Below are 19,449 nucleotides of genomic sequence, written 5' to 3'. Positions count from 1 at the left end.
GACTTGGTCTATTAGTCCATCTATACTGACCTCCATCAGGTTGCAAATTAAAAATAATTTTTTACTGCATCTCGCTCTGAAAAAATATTTCAGCTTGTAGCAGTGTGTGGGACTTGTTCTATTAGTCCATCTATACTGACCTCCATCAGGTTGCAAATTCAATATAATTTTTTTCTGCATCTAGCTCTGAAAAAATATTTGGGCCTCTAGCAGTGTGTGGGACTTGTTCTATTAGTCCATCTATACTGACCTCCATCAGGTTGCAAATTCAATATAATTTTTTTCTGCATCTAGCTCTGAAAAAATATTTGGGCTTCTAGCAGTGTGTGGGACTTGGTCTATTAGTCCATCTATACTGACCTCCATCACGTTGCAAATTAAAAATAATTTTTATCTGCATCTAGCTCTGATAAAATATTTGTGCCTCTAGCAGTGTATGGGACTTGTTCTATTAGTCCATCTATACTGACCTCCATCAGGTTGCAAATTCAATATAATTTTTTTCTGCATCTAGCTCTGAAAAAATATTTGGGCTTCTAGCAGTGTGTGGGATTGGTCTAATAGTCCATCTATACTGACCTCCATCAGGTTGCAAATTGAATATAATTTTTTTCTGCATCTAGCTCTGAAAAAATATTTGAGCTTCTAGCAGTGTGTGGGACTTGGTCTACTAGTCCATCTATGCTGACCTCCATCAGGAAGCAAATTGAATATAATTTTTTTCTGCATCTAGCTGTGAAAAAATATTTGGGCTTCTAGCAATGTGTGGGACTTGGTCTATTAGTCCATCTATACTGACCTCCATCAGGTTGCAAATTAAAAATAATTTTTATCTGCATCTAGCTCTGAAAAAATATTTCAGCTTGTAGCAGTGTGTGGGACTTGTTCTATTAGTCCATCTATACTGTCCTCCATCAGGTTGCAAATTCAATATAATTTTTTTCTGAATCTAGCTCTGAAAAAATATTTGGACTTCAAGCAGTGTGTGGGACTTGGTCTATTAGTCCATCTATACTGACCTCCATCAGGTTGCAAATTAAAAATAATTTTTATCTGCATCTAGCTCTGAAAAAATATTTCAGCTTGTAGCAGTGTGTGGGACTTGTTCTATTAGTCCATCAATACTGACTTCCATCAGGTTGCAAGTTCAATTTAATTTTTTTCTGCATCTAGCTCTGAAAAAATATTTGGGCTTCTAGCAGTGTGTGGGACTTGGTCTAATAGTCCATCTATACTGACCTCCATCAGGTTGCAAATTGAATATAATTTTTTTCTGCATCTAACTCTGAAAAAGTATTTGGTCTTCTAGCAGTGTGTGGGACTTGGTCTACTAGTCCATCTATGCTGACCTCCATCAGGTTGCAAATTGAATATAATTTATTTCTGCATCTAGCTCTGAAAAAATATTTGGGCTTCTAGCAGTGTGTGGGACTTGGTCTATTCGTCCATCTATACTGACCACCATCAGGTTGCAAATTAAAAATAATTTTTATCTGCATCTAGCTTTGAAAGAATATTTCAGCTTGTAGCAGTGTGTGGGACTTGTTCTATTAGTCCATCTATACTAACCTCCATCAGGTTGCAAATTGAATTTAATTTTTTTCTGCATCTAGCTCTGAAAAAATATTTCGGCTTCTAGCAGTGTGTGGGACTTGGTCTATTAGTCCATCTATACTGACCTCCATCACGTTGCAAATTAAAAATAATTTTTATCTGCATCTAGCTCTGAAAAAATATTTGTGCCTCTAGCAGTGTATGGGACTTGTTCTATTAGTCCATCTATACTGACCTCCATCAGGTTGCAAATTCAATATAATTTTTTTCTGCATCTAGCTCTGAAAAAATATTTGGGCTTCTAGCAGTGTGTGGGATTGGTCTATTAGTCCATCTATACTGACCTCCATCAGGTTGCAAATTGAATATAATTTTTTTCTGCATCTAGCGCTGAAAAAATATTTGTGCTTCTAGCAGTGTGTGGGACTTCGTCTACTAGTCCATCTATGCTGACCTCCATCAGGTTGCAAATTGAATATAATTTTTTTCTGCATCTAGCTGTGAAAAAATATTTGGGCTTCTAGCAGTGTGTGGGACCGGGTCTATTAGTCCATCTATACTGACCTCCATCAGGTTGCAAATTAAAATAATTTCTATCCGCATCTAGCTCTGAAAAAATATTTGGGCTTCTAGCAGTGTGTGGGACTTGTTCTATTAGTCCATCTATACTGACCTCCATCAGAATGCAAATTGAATATAATTTTTTTCTGCATCTAGCTCTGAAAAAATATTTTGGCTTCTAGCAGTGTGTGGGACTTGGTCTATTAGTCCATCTATACTGACCTCCATCAGGTTGCAAATTAAAAATAATTTTTATCTGCATCTAGCTCTGAAAAAATATTTTAGCTTGTAGCAGTGTGTGGGACTTGTTCTATTAGTCCATCTATACTGACCTCCATCAGGTTGCAAATTCAATATAATTTTTTTCTGCATCTAGCTCTGAAAAAATATTTGAACTTCTAGCAGTGTGTGGGACTTGGTCTATTAGTCCATCTATACTGACCTCCATCAGGTTGCATGTTGAAAATAATTTTTATCTGCATCTAGCTCTGAAAAAATATTTGGGCTTCTAGCAGTGTGTGGGACTTGTTCTATTAGTCCATGTATACTGACCTCCACCAGGTTGCAAATTGAATATAATTTTTATCTGCATCTAGCTCTGAAAAAATATTTGGGCTTCTAGCAGTGTGTGGGACTTGGTCTATTAGCCCATCTATACTGACCTCCATCAAGTTGCAAATTGAATATAATTTTTTTCTGCATCTAGCTCTGAAAAAATATTTGGGATTCTAGCAGTGCGTGGGACTTAATCTATTAATCCATCTATACTGACCTCCATCAGGTTGCAAATTAAAAATATTTTTTACCTGCATCTTGCTCTGAAAAAATATTTCAGCTTGTAGCAGTGTGTGGGACTTGTTCTATTAGTCCATCTATACTGACCTCCATTAGGTTGCAAATTGAATATAATTTTTTTCTGCATCTAGCGCTGAAAAAATATTTGGGCTTCTAGCAGTGTGTTGGACTTGTTCTATTAGTCCATCTTTACTGACCTCCATCAGGTTGCAAATTGAATATAATTTTTTTCTGCATCTAGCTCTGAAAAAATATTTGGGCTTCTAGCAGTGTGTGGGACTTGGTCAATTAGTCCATCTATACTGACCTCCATCACGTTGCAAATTAAAAATAATTTTTATCTGCATCTAGCTGTGAAAAAATATTTGGGCTTCTAGCAGTGTGTGGGACTTGGTCTATTAGTCCATCTATACTGACCTCCATCAGGTTGCAAATTAAAATAATTTTTATCTGCATCTAGCTCTGAAAAAATATTTGGGCTTCTAGCAGTGTGTGGGACTTGTTCTATTAGTCCATCTATACTGACCTCCATCAGGATGCAAATTGAATATCATTTTTTTCTGCATCTAGCTCTGAAAAAATATTTGGGCTTCTAGCAGTGTGTGCGACTTGGTCTATTAGTCCATCTATACTGACCTCCATCAAGTTGCAAATTGAATATAATTTTTTTCTGCATCTAGCTCTGAAAAAATATTTGGGATTCTAGCAGTGCGTGGGACTTAATCTATTAATCCATCTATACTGACCTCCATCAGGTTGCAAATTAAAAATATTTTTTACCTGCATCTTGCTCTGAAAAAATATTTCAGCTTGTAGCAGTGTGTGGGACTTGTTCTATTAGTCCATCTATACTGACCTCCATTAGGTTGCAAATTGAATATCATTTTTTTCTGCATCTAGCTCTGAAAAAATATTTGGGCTTCTAGCAGTGTGTTGGACTTGTTCTATTAGTCCATCTTTACTGACCTCCATCAGGTTGCAAATTGAATATAATTTTTTTCTGCATCTAGCTCTGAAAAAATATTTGGGCTTCTAGCAGTGTGTGGGACTTGGTCAATTAGTCCATCTATACTGACCTCCATCACGTTGCAAATTAAAAATAATTTTTATCTGCATCTAGCTCTGAAAAAATATTTGTGCTTCTAGCAGTGTATGTGACTTGTTCTATTAGTCCATGTATACTGACCTCCATCAGGTTGCAAATTCAATATAATTTTTTCTGCATCAAGCTCTGAAAAAATATTTGTGCTTCTAGCAGGGTGTGGGACTTGGTCTACTAGTCCATCTATGCTGACCTCCATCAGGTTGCAAATTGAATATAATTTTTTTCTGCATCTAGCTGTGAAAAAATATTTGGGCTTCTAGCAGTGTGTGGGACTTGGTCTATTAGTCCATCTATACTGACCTCCATCAGGTTGCAAATTAAAATAATTTTTATCTGCATCTAGCTCTGAAAAAATATTTGGGCTTCTAGAAGTGTGTGGGACTTGTTCTATTAGTCCATCTATACTGACCTCCATCAGGATGCAAATTGAATATCATTTTTTTCTGCATCTAGCTCTGAAAAAATATTTGGGCTTCTAGCAGTGTGTGGGACTTGGTCTATTAGTCCATCTATACTGACCCATCAGGTTGCAAAATAAAAATAATTTTTATCTGCATCTAGCTCTGAAAAAATATTTCAGCTTGTAGCAGTGTGTGGGACTTGTTCTATTAGTCCATCTATACTGACCTCCACCAGGTTGCAAATTGAATATAATTTTTATCTGCATCTAGCTCTGAAAAAATATTTGGGCTTTTAGCAGTGTGTGGGACTTGGTCTATTAGTCCATCTATACTGACCTCCATCAAGTTGCAAATTGAATATAATTTTTTTCTGCATCTAGCTCTGAAAAAATATTTGGGCTTCTAGCAGTGCGTGGGACTTGGTCTATTAATCCATCTATACTGACCTCCATCAGGTTGCAAATTAAAAATATTTTTTATCTGCATCTTGCTCTGAAAAAATATTTCAGCTTGTAGCAGTGTGTGGGACTTGTTCTATTAGTCCATCTAAACTGACCTCCATTAGGTTGCAAATTGAATATAATTTTTTTCTCCATCTAGCTCTGAAAAAATATTTGGGCTTCCAGCAGTGTGTTGGACTTGTTCTATTAGTCCATCTATACTGACCTCCATCAGGTTGCAAATTCAATATAATTTTTTCTGCATCTAGCTCTGAAAAAATATTTGGGCTTCTAGCAGTGTGTGGGACTTGTTCTATTAGTCCATCTATACTGACCTCCATCAGGTTGCAAATTAAAAATAATTTTTATCTGCATCTAGCTCTGAAAAAATATTTCAGCTTGTAGCAGTGTGTGGAACTTGTTCTATTAGTCCATCTATACTGACGTCCATCAGGTTGCAAATTCAATATAATTTTTTTCTGCATCTAGATGTGAAAAAATATTTGGGCTTCTAGCAGTGTGTGGGACTTGGTCTAATAGTCCATCTATACTGACCTCCATCAGGTTGCAAATTGAATATAATTTTTTTCTGCATCTAGCTCTGAAAAAATATTTGGGCTTCTAGCAGTGTGTGGGACTTGGTCTACTAGTCCATCTATTCTGACCTCCATCAGGTTGCAAATTGAATATAATTTTTTTCTGCATCTAGCTCTGAAAAAATATTTGGGCTTCTAGCAGTGTGTGGGACTTGGTCTCTTAGTCCATCTATACTGTCCCCATCAGGTTGCAAATTAAAAATAATTTTTATCTGCATCTAGCTTTGAAAAAATATTTCAGCTTGTAGCAGTGTGTGGGACTTGTTCTATTAGTCCATCTATACTGACCTCCATCAGGTTGCAAATTGAATATAATTTTTTTCTGCATCTAGCTCTGAAAAAATATTTGGGCTTCTAGCAGTGTGTGGGACTTGGTCTATTAGTCCATCTATACTGACCTCCATCACGTTGCAAATTAAAAATAATTTTTATCTGCATCTAGCTCTGAAAAAATATTTGTGCTTCTAGCAGTGTATGGGACTTGTTCTATTAGTCCATCTATACTGACCTCCATCAGGTTGCAAATTCAATATAATTTTTTCTGGATCTAGCTCTGAAAAAATATTTGGGCTTCTAGCAGTGTGTGGGACTTGTTCTATTAGTCCATCTATACTGACCTCCATCATGTTGCAAATTAAAAATAATTGTTATCCGCATCTAACTCTGAAAAAATATTTCAGCTTGTAGCAGTGTGTGGGACTTGTTCTATTAGTCCATCTATACTGACTTCCATCAGGTTGCAAATTCAATATAATTTTTTTCTGCATCTAGCTCTGAAAAAATATTTGGGCTCTAGCAGTGTGTGGGACTGGTCTATTAGTCCATCTATGCTGACCTCCATCAGGTGGCAAATTGAATATAATTTTTTCCTGCATCTAGCTCTGAAAAAATATTTGGGCTCTAGCAGTGTGTGGGACTGGTCTATTAGTCCATCTATACTGACCTCCATCAGGTTGCAAATTAAAAATAATTTTTATCTGCATCTAGCTCTGAAAAAATATTTGGGCTTCTAGCAGTGTGTGGGACTTGTTCTATTAGTCCATCTATACTGACGTCCATCAGGTTGCAAATTCGATATAATTTTTTTCTGCATCTAGCTCTGAAAAAATATTTGAGCTTCTAGCAGTGTGTGGGACTTGGTCTATTAGTCCATCTATACTGACCTCCATCAGGTTGCAAATTAAAAATAATTTTTATCTGCATCTAGCTCTGAAAAAATATTTCAGCTTGTAGCAGTGTGTGGTTCTTGTTCTATTAGTCCATCTATACTGACCTCCATCAGGTTGCAAATTCAATATAATTTTTTTCTGCATCTAGCTCTGAAAAAATATTTGGGCTTCTAGCAGTGTGTGGGACTTGTTCTATTAGTCCATCTATACTGACCTCCATCAGGTTGCAAATTCAATATAATTTTTTCTGCATCTAGCTCTGAAAAAATATGTGAGCTTCTAGCAGTGTGTGGGACTTGGTCTATTAGTCCATCTATACTGACCTCCATCAGGTTGCAAATTAAAATTAATTTTTATCTGCATCTAGCTCTGAAAAAATATTTCAGCTTGTAGCAGTGTGTGGGACTTGTTCTATTAGTCCATATATACTGACTTCCATCAGGTTGCAAATTCAATATATTTTTTTTCTGCATCTAGATCTGAAAAAATATTTGGGCTTCTAGCAGTGTGTGGGACTTGGTCTAATAGTCCATCTATACTGACCTCCATCAGGTTGCAAATTGAATATAATTTTTTTCTGCATCTAGCTCTGAAAAAATATTTGGGCTTCTAGCAGTGTGTGGGACTTGGTCTACTAGTCCATCTATGCTGACCTCCATCAGGTTGCAAATTGAATATAATTTTTTTCTGCATCTAGCTCTGAAAAAATATTTGGGCTTCTAGCAGTGTGTGGGACTTGGTCTATTAGTCCATCTATACTGACCTCCATCAGGTTGCAAATTAAAAATAATTTTCATCTGCATCTAGCTCTGAAAAAATATTTCAGCGTGTAGCAGTGTGTGGGACTTGTTCTATTAGTCCATCTATACTGACCTCCATCAGGTTGCAAATTGAATATAATTTTTTTCTGCATCTAGCTCTGAAAAAATATTTGGGCTTCTAGCAGTGTGTGGACTTGGTCTATTAGTCCATCTATACTGACCTCCATCAAGTTGCAAACTGAATATAATTTTTTTCTGCATCTAGCTCTGAAAAAAATATTTCGGCTTCTAGCAGAGTGTGGGACTTGGTCTATTAGTCCATCTATACTGACCTCCATCAGGTTGCAAATTAGAAATAATTTTTATCTACATCTAGCTCTGAAAAAATATTTGGGCTTCTAGAAGTGTGTGGGACTTGTTCTATTAGTCCATCTATACTGACCTCCATCAGGTTGCAAATTCAATATAATTTTTATCTGCATCTAGCTCTGAAAAAATATTTGGGCTTCTAGCAGTGTGTGGGACTTGTTCTATTAGTCCATCTATACTGACCTCCATTAGGTTGCAAATTGAATATAATTTTTTTCTGCATCTAGCTCTGAAAAAATATTTGGGCTTCTAGCAGTGTGTGGGACTTGTTCTATTAGTCCATCTATACTGACCTCCATCAGGTTGCAAATTGAATATAATTTTTTTCTGGATCTAGCTCTGAAAAAATATTTCAGCTTGTAGCAGTGTGTGGAACTTGTTCTATTAGTCCATCTATACTGACCTCCATCATGTTGCAAATTAAAATTAATTTTTATCTGCATCTAGGTCTGAAAAAATATTTGGGCTTCTAGCAGTGTGTGGGACTTGTTCTATTGGTCCATCTATACTGACCTCCATCAGGTTGCAAATTAAAAATAATTTTTATCTGCATCTAGCTCTGAAAAAATATTTCAGCTTGTAGCAGTGTGTGGGACTTGTTCTATTAGTCCATCTAAACTGACTTCCATCAGGTTGCAAATTCAATATAATTTTTTTCTGCATCTAGCTCTGAAGAAATATTTGGGCTTCTAGCAGTGTGTGGGACTTGATCTATTAGTCCATCTATACTGACCTATATCAGGTTGCAAATTGAATATAATTTTTTTCTGCATCTAGCTCTGAAAAAATATTTGGGCTTCTAGCAGTGTGTGGGACTTGGTCTATTAGTCCGTCTATACTGACCTCCATCAGGTTGTAAATTGAAAATAATTTTTATCTGCATCTAGCTCTGAAAAAATATTTCAGTTTGTAGCAGTGTGTGGAACTTGTTCTATTAGTCCATCTATACTGACCTCCATCAGGTTGCAAATTGAATATAATTTTTTTCTGGATCTAGCTCTGAAAAAATATTTGGGCTTCTAGCAGTGTGTGGGACTTGTTCTATTAGTCCATCTTTACTGACCTCCATCAGGTTGCAAATTGAATATAATTTTTTTCTGCATCTAGCTCTGAAAAAATATTTGGGCTTCTAGCAGTGTGTGGGACTTGGTCAATTAGTCCATCTATACTGACCTCCATCACGTTGCAAATTAAAAATAATTTTTATCTGCATCTAGCTCTGAAAAAATATTTGTGCTTCTAGCAGTGTATGTGACTTGTTCTATTAGTCCATGTATACTGACCTCCATCAGGTTGCAAATTCAATATAATTTTTTCTGCATCAAGCTCTGAAAAAATATTTGTGCTTCTAGCAGGGTGTGGGACTTGGTCTACTAGTCCATCTATGCTGACCTCCATCAGGTTGCAAATTGAATATAATTTTTTTCTGCATCTAGCTGTGAAAAAATATTTGGGCTTCTAGCAGTGTGTGGGACTTGGTCTATTAGTCCATCTATACTGACCTCCATCAGGTTGCAAATTAAAATAATTTTTATCTGCATCTAGCTCTGAAAAAATATTTGGGCTTCTAGAAGTGTGTGGGACTTGTTCTATTAGTCCATCTATACTGACGTCCATCAGGATGCAAATTGAATATCATTTTTTTCTGCATCTAGCTCTGAAAAAATATTTGGGCTTCTAGCAGTGTGTGGGACTTGGTCTATTAGTCCATCTATACTGACCCATCAGGTTGCAAAATAAAAATAATTTTTATCTGCATCTAGCTCTGAAAAAATATTTCAGCTTGTAGCAGTGTGTGGGACTTGTTCTATTAGTCCATCTATACTGACCTCCACCAGGTTGCAAATTGAATATAATTTTTATCTGCATCTAGCTCTGAAAAAATATTTGGGCTTTTAGCAGTGTGTGGGACTTGGTCTATTAGTCCATCTATACTGACCTCCATCAAGTTGCAAATTGAATATAATTTTTTTCTGCATCTAGCTCTGAAAAAATATTTGGGCTTCTAGCAGTGCGTGGGACTTGGTCTATTAATCCATCTATACTGACCTCCATCAGGTTGCAAATTAAAAATATTTTTTATCTGCATCTTGCTCTGAAAAAATATTTCAGCTTGTAGCAGTGTGTGGGACTTGTTCTATTAGTCCATCTAAACTGACCTCCATTAGGTTGCAAATTGAATATAATTTTTTTCTGCATCTAGCTCTGAAAAAATATTTGGGCTTCTAGCAGTGTGTTGGACTTGTTCTATTAGTCCATCTATACTGACCTCCATCAGGTTGCAAATTCAATATAATTTTTTCTGCATCTAGCTCTGAAAAAATATTTGGGCTTCTAGCAGTGTGTGGGACTTGTTCTATTAGTCCATCTATACTGACCTCCATCAGGTTGCAAATTAAAAATAATTTTTATCTGCATCTAGCTCTGAAAAAATATTTCAGCTTGTAGCAGTGTGTGGAACTTGTTCTATTAGTCCATCTATACTGACGTCCATCAGGTTGCAAATTCAATATAATTTTTTTCTGCATCTAGATGTGAAAAAATATTTGGGCTTCTAGCAGTGTGTGGGACTTGGTCTAATAGTCCATCTATACTGACCTCCATCAGGTTGCAAATTGAATATAATTTTTTTCTGCATCTAGCTCTGAAAAAATATTTGGGCTTCTAGCAGTGTGTGGGACTTGGTCTATTAGTCCATCTATACTGTCCCCATCAGGTTGCAAATTAAAAATAATTTTTATCTGCATCTAGCTTTGAAAAAATATTTCAGCTTGTAGCAGTGTGTGGGACTTGTTCTATTAGTCCATCTATACTGACCTCCATCAGGTTGCAAATTGAATATAATTTTTTTCTGCATCTAGCTCTGAAAAAATATTTGGGCTTCTAGCAGTGTGTGGGACTTGGTCTATTAGTCCATCTATACTGACCTCCATCACGTTGCAAATTAAAAATAATTTTTATCTGCATCTAGCTCTGAAAAAATATTTGTGCTTCTAGCAGTGTATGGGACTTGTTCTATTAGTCCATCTATACTGACCTCCATCAGGTTGCAAATTCAATATAATTTTTTCTGGATCTAGCTCTGAAAAAATATTTGGGCTTCTAGCAGTGTGTGGGACTTGTTCTATTAGTCCATCTATACTGACCTCCATCATGTTGCAAATTAAAAATAATTGTTATCCGCATCTAACTCTGAAAAAATATTTCAGCTTGTAGCAGTGTGTGGGACTTGTTCTATTAGTCCATCTATACTGACTTCCATCAGGTTGCAAATTCAATATAATTTTTTTCTGCATCTAGCTCTGAAAAAATATTTGGGCTCTAGCAGTGTGTGGGACTGGTCTATTAGTCCATCTATGCTGACCTCCATCAGGTGGCAAATTGAACATAATTTTTTCCTGCATCTAGCTCTGAAAAAATATTTGGGCTCTAGCAGTGTGTGGGACTGGTCTATTAGTCCATCTATACTGACCTCCATCAGGTTGCAAATTAAAAATAATTTTTATCTGCATCTAGCTCTGAAAAAATATTTGGGCTTCTAGCAGGGTGTGGGACTTGTTCTATTAGTCCATCTATACTGACCTCCATCAGGTTGCAAATTCAATATAATTTTTTTCTGCATCTAGCTCTGAAAAAATATTTGAGCTTCTAGCAGTGTGTGGGACTTGGTCTATTAGTCCATCTATACTGACCTCCATCAGGTTGCAAATTAAAAATAATTTTTATCTGCATCTAGCTCTGAAAAAATATTTCAGCTTGTAGCAGTGTGTGGTTCTTGTTCTATTAGTCTATCTATACTGACCTCCATCAGGTTGCAAATTCAATATAATTTTTTTCTGCATCTAGCTCTGAAAAAATATTTGGACTTCTAGCAGTGTGTGGGACTTGGTCTATTTGTCCATCTATTCTGACCTCCATCAGGTTGCAAATTGAATATAATTTTTTTCTGCATCTAGCTCTGAAAAAATATTTGGTCTTCTAGCAGTGTGTGGGACTTAGTCTATTAGTCCATCTATACTGACCTCCATCAGGTTGCATATTAAAAATAATTTTTATCTGCATCTTGCTCTGAAAAAATATTTGGGCTTCTAGCAGTGTGTGGGACTTGTTCTATTAGTCCATCTATACTGACCTCCATCAGGTTGCAAATTGAATATAATTTTTTTCTGCATCTAGCTCTGAAAAAATATTTGGGCTTCTAGCAGTGTGTGGGACTTGGTCTATTAGTCCATCTATACTGACCTCCATCAGGTTTCAAATTAAAAATATTTTTTATCTGCATCTAGCTCTGAAAAAATATTTGGGCTTCTAGCAGTGTGTGGGACTTGTTCTATTAGTCCATCTATACTGACCTCCATCAGGTTGCAAATTCAATATAATTTTTTCTGCATCTAGCTCTGAAAAAATATTTGAGCTTCTAGCAGTGTGTGGGACTTGGTCTATTAGTCCATCTATACTGACCTCCATCAGGTTGCAAATTAAAATTAATTTTTATCTGCATCTAGCTCTGAAAAAATATTTCAGCTTGTAGCAGTGTGTGGGACTTGTTCTATTAGTCCATATATACTGACTTCCATCAGGTTGCAAATTCAATATAATTTTTTTCTGCATCTAGATCTGAAAAAATATTTGGGCTTCTAGCAGTGTGTGGGACTTGGTCTAATAGTCCATCTATACTGACCTCCATCAGGTTGCAAATTGAATATAATTTTTTTCTGCATCTAGCTCTGAAAAAATATTTGGGCTTCTAGCAGTGTGTGGGACTTGGTCTACTAGTCCATCTATGCTGACCTCCATCAGGTTGCAAATTGAATATAATTTTTTTCTGCATCTAGCTCTGAAAAAATATTTGGGCTTCTAGCAGTGTGTGGGACTTGGTCTATTAGTCCATCTATACTGACCTCCATCAGGTTGCAAATTAAAAATAATTTTCATCTGCATCTAGCTCTGAAAAAATATTTCAGCTTGTAGCAGTGTGTGGGACTTGTTCTATTAGTCCATCTAAACTGACTTCCATCAGGTTGCAAATTCAATATAATTTTTTTCTGCATCTAGCTCTGAAGAAATATTTGGGCTTCTAGCAGTGTGTGGGACTTGATCTATTAGTCCATCTATACTGACCTATATCAGGTTGCAAATTGAATATAATTTTTTTCTGCATCTAGCTCTGAAAAAATATTTGGGCTTCTAGCAGTGTGTGGGACTTGGTCTATTAGTCCGTCTATACCGACCTCCATCAGGTTGTAAATTGAAAATAATTTTTATCTGCATCTAGCTCTGAAAAAATATTTCAGTTTGTAGCAGTGTGTGGAACTTGTTCTATTAGTCCATCTATACTGACCTCCATCAGGTTGCAAATTGAATATAATTTTTTTCTGGATCTAGCTCTGAAAAAATATTTGGGCTTCTAGAATTGTGTGGGACTTGGTCTATTAGTCCATCTATACTGACCTCCATCATGTTGCAAATTAAAAATAACTTTTATCTGCATCTAGCTCTGAAAAAATATTTGGGCTTCTAGCAGTGTGTGGGACATGGTCTATTAGTCCGTCTATACTGACCTCCATCAGGTTGTAAATTGAAAATAATTTTTATCTGCATCTAGCTCTGAAAAAATATTTCAGCTTGTAGCAGTGTGTGGAACTTGTTCTATTAGTCCATCTATACTGACCTCCATCATGTTGCAAATTAAAAATAATTTTTATCTGCATCTACCTCTGAAAAAATATTTGGGCTTCTAGCAGTGCTTGGGACTTGTTCTATTAGTCCATCTATACTGACCTCCATCAGCTTGCAAATTAAAAATAATTTTTATCTGCATCTAGCTCTGAAAAAATATTTCAGCTTGTAGCAGTGTGTGGGACTTGTTCTATTAGTCCATCTATACTGACTTCCATCAGGTTGCAAATTGAATATAATTTTTTTCTGCATCTAGCTCTGAAAAAATATTTCAGCTTGTAGAAGTGTGTGGGACTTGTTCTATTAGTCCATCTATACTGACCTCCATCAGGTTGCAAATTCAATATAATTTTTATCTGCATCTAACCCAGCCAATACTTTTGGCCTAATACCACAGTTTGGCCACTCAGCTCTGCTCGGTTCCCATCCATTGTTTTTTTGTGCAAACAACTCCAGAGTTGTGAATTAGTTAACCACCAAAATGAGTGGAAAAAGGCCTGCTGCTGGTGGAAAGGGGAATAGGCGTGTTGGGAAGGGGAAAAAAGGTTGTGTCCGTGGGGTAGGTGTTAAAGCAACAGTAACATCTGCAGAAGAAAGACCATCTTCCAGCCAAACTAAAATGTCTACTTCTTTTAGCGGACAATGTGATAAGATCCCTTTCTTACGGCCACGCCAATCGCTACAAATTCCAGATGAGGCACAAAAACAGCAGGTGCTTCAACGGATATCAATTGCTCCTTTAAGTGGGCTCTCCTCCACCTCAACTTCAACATCACAAATACTCCAGTCCTCAGAGGTATCACCCCAATCGCACTTGCTTCCTCACAGCTCCCAAATCTCCAGCTGCCCGTCTGAGTATGGGGTAGAACAGATGGTTGAGTCTGCAGAGCTGTTCATACTATAGCCTGGGAATCAGAGGTCGGCTCCAGAGCTTCTGTGAATCCAGACGAGGAATTGATATGCACTGATGCCCAGAATCTTTATGAGTCGGATCCAGGACCAGACGCAGAAGGTTCTGACCATAATGTAGACCCTCATTCCCAAACTGTAACTCCTGTTGGTGGAGACAATGAGGAAGACGTTTATGAGACTCAAATACCTGATTGGAGCGACAACTTTACTTTTTTGTCAGGGCAGGAACAGGTTGGCTCTGAGAACGACGGGTATGATAACACACAAGGTGATGATGATGAGGTTGGAGATCCCACTTACTGTCAACCCACAGTCAGCCAAGAGATGAGGTCAGCAGAGGAGGTGGAGGAGGATGCTAGTGACGACGAGGTCAGGTTGCGCCTTCCTGGACAGAGACGTAGTACTGGAAGCACGTCAACAACTGCATCCTCAAACACAACTCTGCCTCTGACCACAAGTCATGGTGGCTCTTCAGGTCGCATGGGTGCTAAGCCTTGCATAGCCTGGGCATTTTTTCAGATCGATAAGGATGACCCAACTCGTGTTATCTGTAACATTTGTCAGCAAAAGCTAAGTAGAGGCCAAAAAATACATAGTTTGAGTACTTCATGCATGAAGCGGCACATGGACATGAAGCATAAGTTGCAGTGGGAAGCTCACTGTGCTACAATGCGGCTTAGCCGGCCGGGCCAACCACCGTCTGCCCCATCTTGTGCTTCCACGGCCTCTTCATCCTCTGTGACTGGGTGGACAGTAGTCACACCTGTTTTGGGACGCAGACCTGCCACCTCTTTACCCGCAACAGCCAGCGTGATTGGCAGGTCATCATTTTCTTTGGAGGTGGTAACACCAGCTGGTGTTGAGCGCTGTCCGACATCGATAGCACCACCTTTGGATCAAGGCAACCTAACATGTCCGCCTGCATCTTCCTCACAGACCGGCAGTTTGCCGGGGGACAACCTTATCAACCCGGCCTAAGCACAACAGCCAGCCCTCGGTCCCTCAGATGTGGACAAGTAAAAGACCATTTCCTCCTAGCCATGAGAAAGCTAAGAGGTTGAATATCACCATCTGCAAGCTCTTGGCTACAGAAATAATGCCTTTCCGCCTGGTGGACACAGAGGATTTTCGAGACCTTTTGTCCGTCGCAGTGCCCCAGTACCAGATGCCCAGTCGGCACTACTTCTCAAAGAAAGGTGTGCCTGTGCTCCACCAGCATGTCGCACACAACATCACCGCTTCTTTGAGAAACTCTGTGTGTGACAGGGTGCATTTCACCACAGACACTTGGACGAGTAGGCATGGACAGGGGCATTACATGTCGCTGACTGGGCACTGGGTAACTATGGTGACAGCAGGACAAGGGGCTGCTGTCCAAGTCTTGCCGTCCCCACGAGTTGTGCGTCAATCCTCTTTATCTCAAAGTTCCTCCACTGCTTCTGCCTCCTTAACCTCCTCTCGGTCCTCCACCTGCACCCAAAGCATGTCTGGTCATGCCACAAGCTTTCTAACTGCGCAGAAGGGATCCTGCACACCTCCTTACTATGCTAGCAGTAGGGCTCAACGTCATCAGGAGGTTTTTACTTTGAAATGTCTGAGAAATGTGAGTCACACAGCAGAGCAGTTGTGGTCAGCTCTGGAGAACCAATTTCATGAATGGTTGTCTCCACTGGACCTGAAACCAGGGAAGGCCGTGTGCGACAATGCTGCAAACCTGGGTGCGGCCCTTCGCCGGGGCAATGTCACACATGTGCCTTGTATGGTTCACGTGTTGAACCTGGTTGTCCAGCAATTTTTAGCCCACTATCCCGGACTAGATGGCCTTCTGCAGAGGTCACTGTCGCTGTGTGCTCACTTCCGCCGTTCGCATCCCGCAGCTCAGCGACTTACATCTCTACAGAAGTCGTTGGGCCTGCCACTTCACCGGCTAAAATGCGATGTGCCTACCCGGTGGAATTCAACTCTGCACATGTTGCAGCGACTGTGGCAGCACCGACAAGCCCTGGTGCAATACGTTCTGACGTATAGCCTGGGCCAACAAGATCCAGAGGTGGGGCAAATCACGCTGGAGGAGTGGTCTCAGATCAGGGACCTATGCACCCTTCTGCAGAGTTTTGAAATGGCGACGAAGATGTTTAGTGCTGACGATGCCATTATCAGCATGACTATTCCTGTGATTTACATGCTGGAGCACATGTTAAACAGAATTCGGAGTCAGGTGGTGGCACAAGAGGAGGTGGAGGAAGTAGAGGAGGAGGAGTTGTATGCGGAAGGGCTAACATCTGCAAGGTCCAGACGGTCGGCATCACCAAAGCGACAGGCATGTGAGGGTAGGGGAGATGGTTTTACCAGGGCGCATGGTAGCAGCCAAAGTAGTGAGGAAGGTGCAGGAGCCCAGGAAGAAGTTGAGGACGAACTGATGGAAGACTCATCAGATGAGGGAGACCTTGATCACATTTCTGTTGTGCGAGGTTGGGGGGAGAGGACAGAGGAAGGAAGCATGATTGTTACCTTTCCAGCAACACAACAGGGACTTGGTGCTCCTGGATGCGCAGCACACATGAGTGCCTTCTTGCTGCACTCCCTGCAACATGACCCTCGAATTGTGAGAATTAGAAATAATCCTGACTACTGGGTTGCCACACTGTTAGATCCCCGGTACAAAAGTAAATTTGCAGAAATTATTCCTGCCATAGAAAGGGATGCACGCATGCAGGAGTATCAGCAAAGACTGTTGCAGAATCTTACATGTGCTTTTCCACAAAACACCAGTGGTGCACGTAGTGAATCTCACAGTTCCAACTTGCTAATCGTGGGACCGTCGAGTGTTCAGCACTCAAACCGTAACAGAAACACAGTATCTGCTGGTAACATCAATTTTGCGGAATCATTTCACCACTTTTTTAGCCCATCCTTTGCAAGGCCACAGGAGACAAGAAGTCTGACACATAGTCAACGCCTAGAGACGATGGTACAGGAGTATCTCCAAGTAAACATTGAAGCCATGACTGTGTCACTGGACCCTTGCTCTTTTTGGGCTTCCAATCTGGATAAATGGCCGGAGCTAGCCACTTACGCCTTGGAGATCTTGTCATGCCCCGCAGCCAGCGTTCTGTCTGAACGTGAGTTCAGTGCTGCTGGTGGTGTGCTGACAGATAAGCGCACGCGGCTCTCCACTGATAATGTAGACAGACTCACGTTCATAAAGATGAACAAATCATGGATCCGAAACGACTTTTCTACCCCTGTGTCATCCTGGAGAGAGTAAAAGCTTGATGATTGGTTAAAATCACCTCACCAACCGTTTTAAGCTTTCAAATTACTAATCATGTTTATCTGTATCTTGGCTGGAAAATTATTTGGGCTTTGTAGTAGTGTGCAGTACTGATTCTATTAGGCCATCTATACTAAGCTCCACCAGATTTAAAATTAATAATCATGTTTATCTGTATCTTGGCTGGAAAATAATTTGGGCTTTGTAGCAGTGTGCAGTACTGATTCTATCAGGCCATCTATACTAAGCTCCACCAGATTTAAAATGAATAATAATTTTTAGCTGCATCTAACCCGGAAAATAATTCTGGGGCTCCTAGATGTGCAAGACACATGAGTGCCTTCTTGCTGCACTACCTGCAACATGACCCTCAGATTGTCAGAATTCGAAGTAATCCTGACTACTGGGTTGCCACACTCTTAGATCCCCCACACTCATCGATCAACCTTTTCATTTTAATAAAGAACAAAAAATGGTCATTTTTGAAATTATAAGCATTAGCAGGTTATTAGAAACTGAAATCAAACAGTTTTCAACTCAAAACTTTATTCTAGGTGATGTTACATTTGCACATAGGACCCCTTGTTCGAAAGGAGCTTCTGAACTTTCTCATCCATTGAATTTGTCAGGTTTTGGATGGTTTCTGCTTCAATTGTTTTGCATGAGGACAGAATACCCTCCCAGAGCTGTTGCTTAGATGTGAACTGCCTCCCGCCATCATAGACACTCCTTTTGATGATGCTCCAGAGGTTCTGAATGGGGTAGAGGTCAGGGGAGCATGGGGGTCACACCATAAGTTTGTCCCCTTTTATGCCCATATCAGCCAGAGATGCAGATGTGTTATGTGCAACATGAGACGGTGCATTATCATGCATGAAAATGATCTTGCTGTGGAATAAACGGTTCTTCTTCTAGAACCATGGCAGGAAGTGCTGTTTGAGAAACTCCACATACATTATGGAGTTGATCTTTACCCCTTCAGGGATCCTAAAGGGGCCGACAATCTCTCTCCCCATGATTCCAGCCCAAAACATTACTCCACCTCCTACTTGTTGGCGCTGTAGCCGTGTTTGCATGGGGTGTCCATCAACCAGCCATCCTCCACTCCATCCATCTGGACCATCGAGTGTTGCACGGCACTCATCCGTGAACAAAATAGTTTTGAAGTCAGTCTTCATGTATTGTTTGGCCCACTGGAGCCATTTCTGCTTGTGTGCAGTGGATAGAGGAGGTCGACAGGATGGCTTACGCACAGCTGTAAACCTCTGAAGGACTCAGCATCTTGTTGTCCGGGGGACGTTGGAGGCACCAGCAGCTTCAAAAACTTGTCTGCTGCTATGACAAGGCTTTTTTGCCGCTGATCTTTTAACCTTACGTAATTGCCTGTAGGAAAGAGTCCTCAATGTGCCCTTATCAGCACGCACACGTGTGTACTGTGAATCAGCTACATACTTCTTGATTGCCAAGACACTTCACCCTGATCATCGCACAATGTTGATTGTAGTCATGCCTTGACCTAAACACTCCACAATTTGTTGCTTCTCAGCAGCCGACACATCCTTTTTCTTTCCCATTTTGGCAGAAAATGTAGGCTGCTTAATAATGTGAGACAGCCTTCTTATGTAGTCTTGCCTTTCATTGGACACACCTGCCAAACTAATTAGCACAGGTGTCTGCAATTGCTTACAGTGATATAAAGAGCCCTGACACACATCACCATCAATGAGTTTAACTGACAAACAAACAAATTCTTCCCTTATCACTCCTAAACACTTTTTGCATAATAATTTGGAACACAGTGTACATGTGCTTTTCCACAAAACACCAGTGGTT

Source organism: Phyllobates terribilis, unplaced genomic scaffold (genome assembly GCF_046119375.1).
Source record: "Phyllobates terribilis strain yellow unplaced genomic scaffold, ASM4611937v1 Scaffold_2__4_contigs__length_985480577, whole genome shotgun sequence".
NCBI classification, from domain to species: Eukaryota; Metazoa; Chordata; class Amphibia; order Anura; family Dendrobatidae; genus Phyllobates; species Phyllobates terribilis.
The sequence above is the reverse complement of the archived record's forward strand: the minus strand, read 5'-3'. Positions refer to the sequence as shown.